Genomic DNA, 7,755 nt, shown 5'->3' on the forward strand with positions numbered 1-7,755 from the left:
ATGATATTAATGTACTGGAAGTTTCTGACATTATCTGTCATCTTCTTCATAAAACCCGGTAAGAAAGTTGATGACAAATTTTAAGTAAAAAGTGTTTTATTCAAACAGAACCCTACCTTACTTGTACTGAAAGTGATTGTACTAAACAGTATTAGTCCCTCCAACATACAGCATGGTCATTAAAGATCACTAATTACAAGAATAAATAAATGAGAATGTAAAATATTGAATTCACATAGGAATATATTACGACCAAGTGACATCTTCAGTTCCAGCAAAACCACTAAACAAAAGTTTCACCGCAAAGTGAAAAATAAAAGCATTTAACTTTAGCAAAATCACCAGAAACATTGCTTTTTTTTTTTTTTTTTTTTTTTTTTTTTTTTTTCACGGGGTTCGAACCCAGGACACTCCCGGGGACGAATCCCGATCAGGTTTTTTATGTCTGTATATGGGTCAAGCTCGCCAGGCCATTCGGCCAAGTTCCTGCCCTTAGACCAGTAGTTTTCAAACTGTGCGGTGCGACGCCCTGGTGCGTCGTTTTAATTTTGCAAGGGCGTCGCAGAATAGTTCCGTTTCGTAAGTTTTATTTGCTGGTGCGTCGCAAGTCCTGAAAAACTTGTCCAGGGGCGTCGCAACAAAGAAAAGTATGAGAAGCACTGGCTTAGACAGCTACTGTGTTTGGCAAACAACCTTATTAAAACCCTAAAGACTTATTTGTAACTGGCACACACGTCAACCCCTACTTACATCACACTTAACTGAAAATGGACAAAATGTGTTCCTATAGTAACGAAATCTGACGATGAAAATCGTGGAATGTATATATGTCGCCTAACTGACATCTCCAGTTCCTACAAAAAATGTATGTTTTGTACCAATACAAATCAGCCAGGAAAAAAATGTGGACTAAATTTAAAGTTTAATGCGCTATTGGCACATCTCCCCAAAGCAACGTACAGCAATTTTTCTGGCCAACGCCTTGCCATACGTATCGAATGCTTGGTGACCGGTCGATTCGGTATGATGCCTTCAATGGGCCTGGCGTACTGTGAGTTTTGGAGGCATAGCGTAAGCGTAATAGAGCGCAAAAAAGAATAATGCTGCAGCATATTTGTTTGTTTGTTCGCAGGTAGTGGTCAATTTTGCCCGAATCACAAATTCCAGTGTCAAGATCAGACTTGTATTGAAAACTTCCAAAAATGCGACGGACACACCGATTGTGGAAACGACGAACTAATCTGCGGCGGTAGGTTACAAAAAATGCCTGGGGCTTTGCGGTTTGTGTAAAATGAACATATTCATACTGGGATCAGTTATGAATATGTCCATCTTAGCTGATACGGTCAATCTAGCGATCCCCTACTACGAAGCTGACATGTGCAACATATGAGCCAGGCAACGGTGCACGTGATTCGACTTTCGGCGGGTTCTCCACTGAGCCTGTGTAGCTCTGTTGGTAGAGCGCGAGTTCCGGAAAGACTCCTGCCGTGGGTTCGAATCCCACCGCGGGCTAGATATTTCTAGCCTGTGCCTTGCCATATGGGAATGCTTGGGAGACCAGCTGATTCGGTACAACGCCTTTAACATGCCTGGCCTTCTATGATTTACGGATGTTACCTGACCAATTGATACGGTTAATCTTACTTAAAGTAGGTAACGGTCACTTTTACATGATGAGTCAACCCTGTAATTTTCTTGTCATATATTGTTAATTATGAATTGTGATGCATGAAACAATTTTTCCGCGAGGATGTATAAAGTCATTAACCCATCTTTTCGGCAATGGGTTTAATTAACTAATTACCACTATAATTAGTCTGCAAACTGTAAAATTGGCGAACAGAAATGTTATTACACAAATTTCAAGACAAGAAAAACGTTTTTTTAATGTCCAGCACTATAATAAAACAAACCAAAATTTACGTTTGTGCTAACTAATGACGTCATCAAAATTATTGCACCTAGGGTTTTTTAAACGACCTGCTAAACAACTTAAAACCGATATTTACGTTGAAAAACGTTTTTAACTGCTGTTTTTCTTGAAAAAATACAAACCAAATGACGTCATTTTCTGAATGATGACGTCATCAAAAAAAAAAGTTACTGTCTATCTCTTACCGATTTTTCTAGAAACCTTATGAAGTGTCACCATGTCTAAACGCAGAATTTTAAGAAAAAGAATTCAGCAGTTAAAGGGTTAACAGTTTTTGAATTAGACCAGTCAGGGGTCGGCAGTACTTTGCTTCTCGAGGTATTTTTTCATGGCACGCCAAAGTATCAGCAATCAAAATTCAAGTAATTTTCTCTTCTGCTGCTAAATAAATTATTTAGTATGGTCGGCGTAAGGTATTAGCATTTTAATTTCAATAAAACTAGCAATATAACTTAGTTTCTTAACGTAATTTTTTCTTCAAAAACTTACTTCCCAACCCTACCCCTCTTTAGCCGCTAAATAAAAATAATTCAGCTCTTTGCGTCACCTATCGAAAATAGCTAAATGTGGGTCTGCCGTGAGGTATGGTGTTAGTAGCTGTACCCAGTATGTAGCGACCCAGACCGTAGTGCATAATTTCAGGTCACCCTGCTGTTGTATAGGATGTCTGTGGTACATAAATACAAGCAACACACACCATAGTCTTTGTTCTTTCTTGTAGGTAACTGCGCAGCTGACGAATATCAATGCCAATCTGGATCCTGTATTCCTCTGTATAAAATGCGACCGAGAATGGGACTGTGCTTATGACGATGACGAGTTCGGATGTCCAAGTAATTGATACACAAACCAATCAATGCTAACTTTGTTACATACAACTGCTGGTGCACTATACACTTGTCTATATCAGGGGTCACCAAACTACGGCCCGCGGGCCGGACCCGGCTCGCGATCTCATTTCATCCGGCCCGCGACCTTTTTTTTTGGTTTGCTAAATCGTATTGATAACTTTGTAACGTTCAAAAATTTTTCTACTCCTTACGAAAGTTTTCCTGTCGCGATATGTAGAATTGATATTACTTAGTTTAATAGGATTACAACCCAAGCTTGATCCAAAGCCGGTTTATTACGTTACAAACAAGACTACAAGTGTTAATTGTGCGCAAACAATTGCTTATTTTGTTACTTGTGACGTAATATACAAGTATTCCTCGTAAGATGAGACCAACTGCATAATTCAACAGTCGCAACATCAGATTTTAAATGGGTTTTTAGGAAGACCGTCCCTTGGGGCCTCTACAAAAATCGCCTCGAGGGCTAAGTTTGGAAAGACGGCGCTAGGGCATGTAAACTATGCGGCCCGCGCGAATCATTATCACGCTTATCCGGCCCGCAGTGAAAAAAGTTTGGTGACCCCTGGTCTATATTGTTAAATTATTTTTCCCACGATCTTTTGCGAGATATAAAAATATTACAAAAACAGGATTTTTAAATCTCTGCTACAAAATATATTTTAAACAGTGTTTGAAGACTTTTTAAATAAAGATTTACAGCCATTAAAAATAACTGACAAAATGTCAATTAGTACCAGCTCCAAACCGTTTTTGATCACATAAATTATAACGTTTTTCCTCTGTTTATCGTGCGCTGTCATACACACATTCAGTGTTATTTACCCTGATGAAGACGACCTGTATAGGACGTTGAAACGTCGGAATAAAACTACATTTGCCAGAAAAGCTCGATAAAGTTGATATTATGCCTGGCAGCAATAGCTTGTACATAATATAACAAACTAACAAGCATGAGCGTTTGCCGAAAAGTTTAAAAAATAAAGCAGCATGTCACTTTTAACGTCTATTATTTCGTCATTTAACTTGCCTGGTTCGTTATATTATGTATAAACTGTTGCTGCCAGGCATAATATCAAGTTTATGGAGCTCTTCAGGCAAGTATTTTTATTCCGACGTTTCGACGTCCTATACAGGTCGCCTTCACCAGGGTAATTAACACTAAATGCTCGTGTTTCAGTGCACGATAAACGTTACATATCACTAATGACGGCTTGAGCATTTGCAGAAACGTTTATTCGCATGACGGCTATATTTGAGCGGTTATTTTTACCATTATACAAGACAAGCTAAGACATAGATTTATAGCTGGGATTAGCTGATTCGGTATAACGCCTTCAATGGGCCTGCCGTTATGATTTAGACAAGGCAACTTTAAGAATTGTCTGTTTTTTTACAGTTTCCGAAGGCTGTAGGTACCATCAAGTTCAATGTCAACCTTCTATGATTTGCCGATGAACCCGTGGTATGTGCGATGCCTGCAACGACAACGACAACGACACTCCTCTGTGCATTGGTACGATTTCTGTGTTATATTCATCCGCTGGATAGCGCACATGCGTTCAGCGGCGCGAAAACTCTGACGTGTGTCTATAGGTGGGGTCATAAGCGTTGGCGAAAATGTTAGGTGGGTGGGGAACACCTAAATGCGTTATGCTTACAATGAGTCCACCATTAAACTGCCTGTCTTAGGCTAACTAGAAAACCCACCAAAGAGGTTTCGCCGGGATCCATGCAAAGACGTCTTTCCAGTAGCTCAACACACCATTGCACATAAAAAACATATGACTCATCGCAGTGGTGGGATTCAACCGGTTCGCACCGGTTCTTTAGAACCTTTTTACGAAATTTTATGATATCAGTGAACCAGGTAGCAATACTGGTTACTGTCAATGGACTTTTTGTAACTGAATCGGCTAAAAAATATTACTTTTGTAACAGAATTGGCTGACAAAAAAATTGAATTCCACCACTGGCTCATTCCGGTTTCGGTTTCACAGGAAACACATTGCGCTATAGTTGTCATCAAATTCTTTTTTCTAGGGTTTCGAACCCAGGACACTCCTGGGGACGAATCCTGATCAGGGTATGTTTTATGTCTGTTATGTCTGGCGCGCCAGACCATTCGGCCAAGTTCCTGTCTTGTTATTAAAATTTATCTCTGTGTAACTGTGCTTTGTTTGCGCCACCTAGCGGTGTGTTCTGAAGATACGTCAAATGGGTATGCTCGAATGCAATCGTTTATTAGCTAGTTTGGCATGTAAATGAGAGCAATTAGATTATAATTTTATTAGTGACGTCATCCTTTTGTGATGTCATAGTTCGTAATTACACAATCAATTTATTTTGTGACCTTATATAGTTAGTTTGATCAAAAGTCTGAAATTTATTAATGATAAACTGTTTACTAAACATCCTAAACTGACGATGTGTTCAACTGGTATTAACTATTATATATGTTGCGTATGTTTCGTGCAACTCCGCGTCAACGGGCCCTAGTTGCTTTCCAATATGGCTTGCAGACGCCATTGCTTATCCTACAGGGGTTAAAAATACTGAACAGGCGTTTCGTCCACCAGGTAGCATATATGGTGATGTAAAGCTTGCAAGAAAAGACTTCACATGCACATTAAACGATCAGTGGTTCGCTTGAGAAATGGGTCGCAGACTATCTGGTCAAGCACATTAGTGATAAAAACCGACAGCATATTGGCTTGTGACACAATGCGGGCACTCGTGCTTGTGAAAATACCTTCAAGCGGCTTCAGTAATATAAAGGTTTGAGTACAAGATTACTACTTTGACATATATTGGTGAAATCTCATTACCTTACGAAATATAAATTGGCCACCTTCACACCTACAATGCAGCTTAAGCCAGCCAACAAGGCCATAACAGCACAAACGTAGACATTAGTTGACTGAAATTACAAGGAAAATAACTCTATGTTTCAGGTAACTGTGGTTCTGACGAGTTTGCTTGCGGTAACGGAGCCTGTGTTCCTCAATTCTATCGCTGCGATGGAAGAGATGACTGTGATAGTGGAAGTGATGAGCAAGGTTGCGCAGAAATACAAATAGGTGAGTTTCTATAAATCAACATTAAAAGTAGCTGCGGTTGACTGCACGAAGCTCGTTAGGAAACCCGCTTTAAGCTTGCAATGTCGTGCATGTAACAAGCGCTATGGTTGACTGCACGAAGCTCGTTAAGAAACCCGCTTTAAGCTTGCAAAGTCGTGCATGTAACAAGCGCTATGGTTGACTGCACGAAGCTCGTTAAGAAACCCGCTTTAAGCTTGCAAAGTCGTGCATGTAACAAGCGCTATGGTTTACTGCACGAAGCTCGTTAAGAAACCCACTTAAAGCTTGCAAAGTCGTGCATTTAACAAGCGCTATGGTTTACTGCACGAAGCTCGTTAGGAAACCAGCTAAAAGCTTGCAAAGTCGTGCATGTAACAAGCGCTATGGTAGATTGTATTAATCCTTTTTTTACCAACAGAAGCAGATGGCTGTCCGAGTCACCAATTTATGTGCGTTGGAGATGGGAGTTGCTATTCTCTGTATTTTGCCTGCACCATACCCAGATGCCATTCCGACTTTGCAAGCTCATGTTTAGGTAACAAGTAGTAGAAATTGATGGTTTTTTTTATGTAAACTCGTTTGATTGAGTGTAGCAAGAATTAGAAATATTTTTCTTGACTCGTCAACTCCGACTCCGAGTGGCACCAGAATCCCAGCTTCTAATAGCACAAGAATCCCAATTCGAGTAACACTAGAATCCCTGTACCGAGTAGCACTAGAACCCTTAATTCTTGGTAGCACTAGAATCCAAGTTCCGAATAGCACTAGAATTCTCATTCCGAGTAGCACTAGAATCCTAAAGCACTAGAATCCCAGTTCCGAGTAGCACTGGAATCCCAGTTCCCAATAGCACTAGAATCCCAGTTCCGAGTAGCACTAGAATCCCAGTTCCGAGTAGCACTAGAATCCCAGTTCTGAGTAGCACTAAAATCCAAAAGCACTAGAATCCCAGTTCCGAGTAGCACTAGATACCCAGTTCAAAATAAAATAGCACTAGAATCTCGATTCCGAGTAGCACTAGAATCCCGATTCCGAGTAGCACTGGAATCCCAGTTCCCAATAGCACTAGAATCCCAGTTCCGAGTAGCACTAGAATCCCAGTTCCGAGTAGCACTAGAATCCCAGTTCCGAGTAGCACTAGAATTCCAGTTCTGAGTAGCACTAAAATCCAAAAGCACTAGAATCCCAGTTCCGAGTAGCACTAGATACCCAGTTCAAAATAAAATAGCACTAGAATCCCGAATCCGAGTAGCACTTGAATCCCAGTTCCGAGTAGCACTAGAATCCTTAAGCACTTGACTCCCAGTTCCGAGTAGCACTAGAATCCCAGTTCCGAGTAGCACTAGAATCCTGAAGCACTAGACCCCTAGTTCCGAGTAGAACTAGAATTCTTAAGCACTAGAATCCCAGTTCCGAGAAGCACTAGAACCCTCTTTCCGAGTAGCACTAGAATCCTGTTTCATCGCTATTACGTTTTGCATGAAACTTTGCAGCTGATTGTGGTCCGAACGAGTATAAATGCAAATCCGGTTATTGCCTTCCAAAAAGATATGTATGCGACGGATTTCATGATTGTTTTGACTTCAACGATGACGAAGGAAATTGTGACCAGCCAGGTACGTTTTATTTTAAACATATTTGATGAAATTCATGTCAAAACCTAAAGCAAAACCACTTACCTGCCTTGAGTCACCAAAAAAAGAAAGCTGAGCTTCTTGGAGACCAAACGTACGATTACAAGCCGGTTGCACTAACCACTGGGTCATCTTAGATGCCGAACTGGGATTAGAACCACTCCCCTCACCACTGCAAGGCGGTTGCACTAACTACTGGGTTATCTTAGAGACCGTGCTGGGATTAGAACCGCCAACCTTACGATTGCAATGTG

At 40.6% G+C, this 7,755-nt stretch overlaps 1 long non-coding RNA gene across 1 annotated transcript; it reads left to right on the forward strand.

Annotated features, from left to right (window-relative positions):
- LOC145218122 (uncharacterized) lies at window positions 1-4,276 on the forward strand. The gene is made up of 4 exons (XR_013857544.1): window positions 1-58; window positions 1,133-1,249; window positions 2,658-2,769; window positions 4,187-4,276. It is a non-coding gene; the product is annotated as an uncharacterized LOC145218122 (long non-coding RNA).
- The last annotated feature ends 3,479 nt before the right edge of the window (window positions 4,277-7,755 follow it).

This window comes from Phallusia mammillata, chromosome 3 (genome assembly GCF_965637545.1).
Source record: "Phallusia mammillata chromosome 3, kaPhaMamm4.hap1.1, whole genome shotgun sequence".
NCBI classification, from domain to species: Eukaryota; Metazoa; Chordata; class Ascidiacea; order Phlebobranchia; family Ascidiidae; genus Phallusia; species Phallusia mammillata.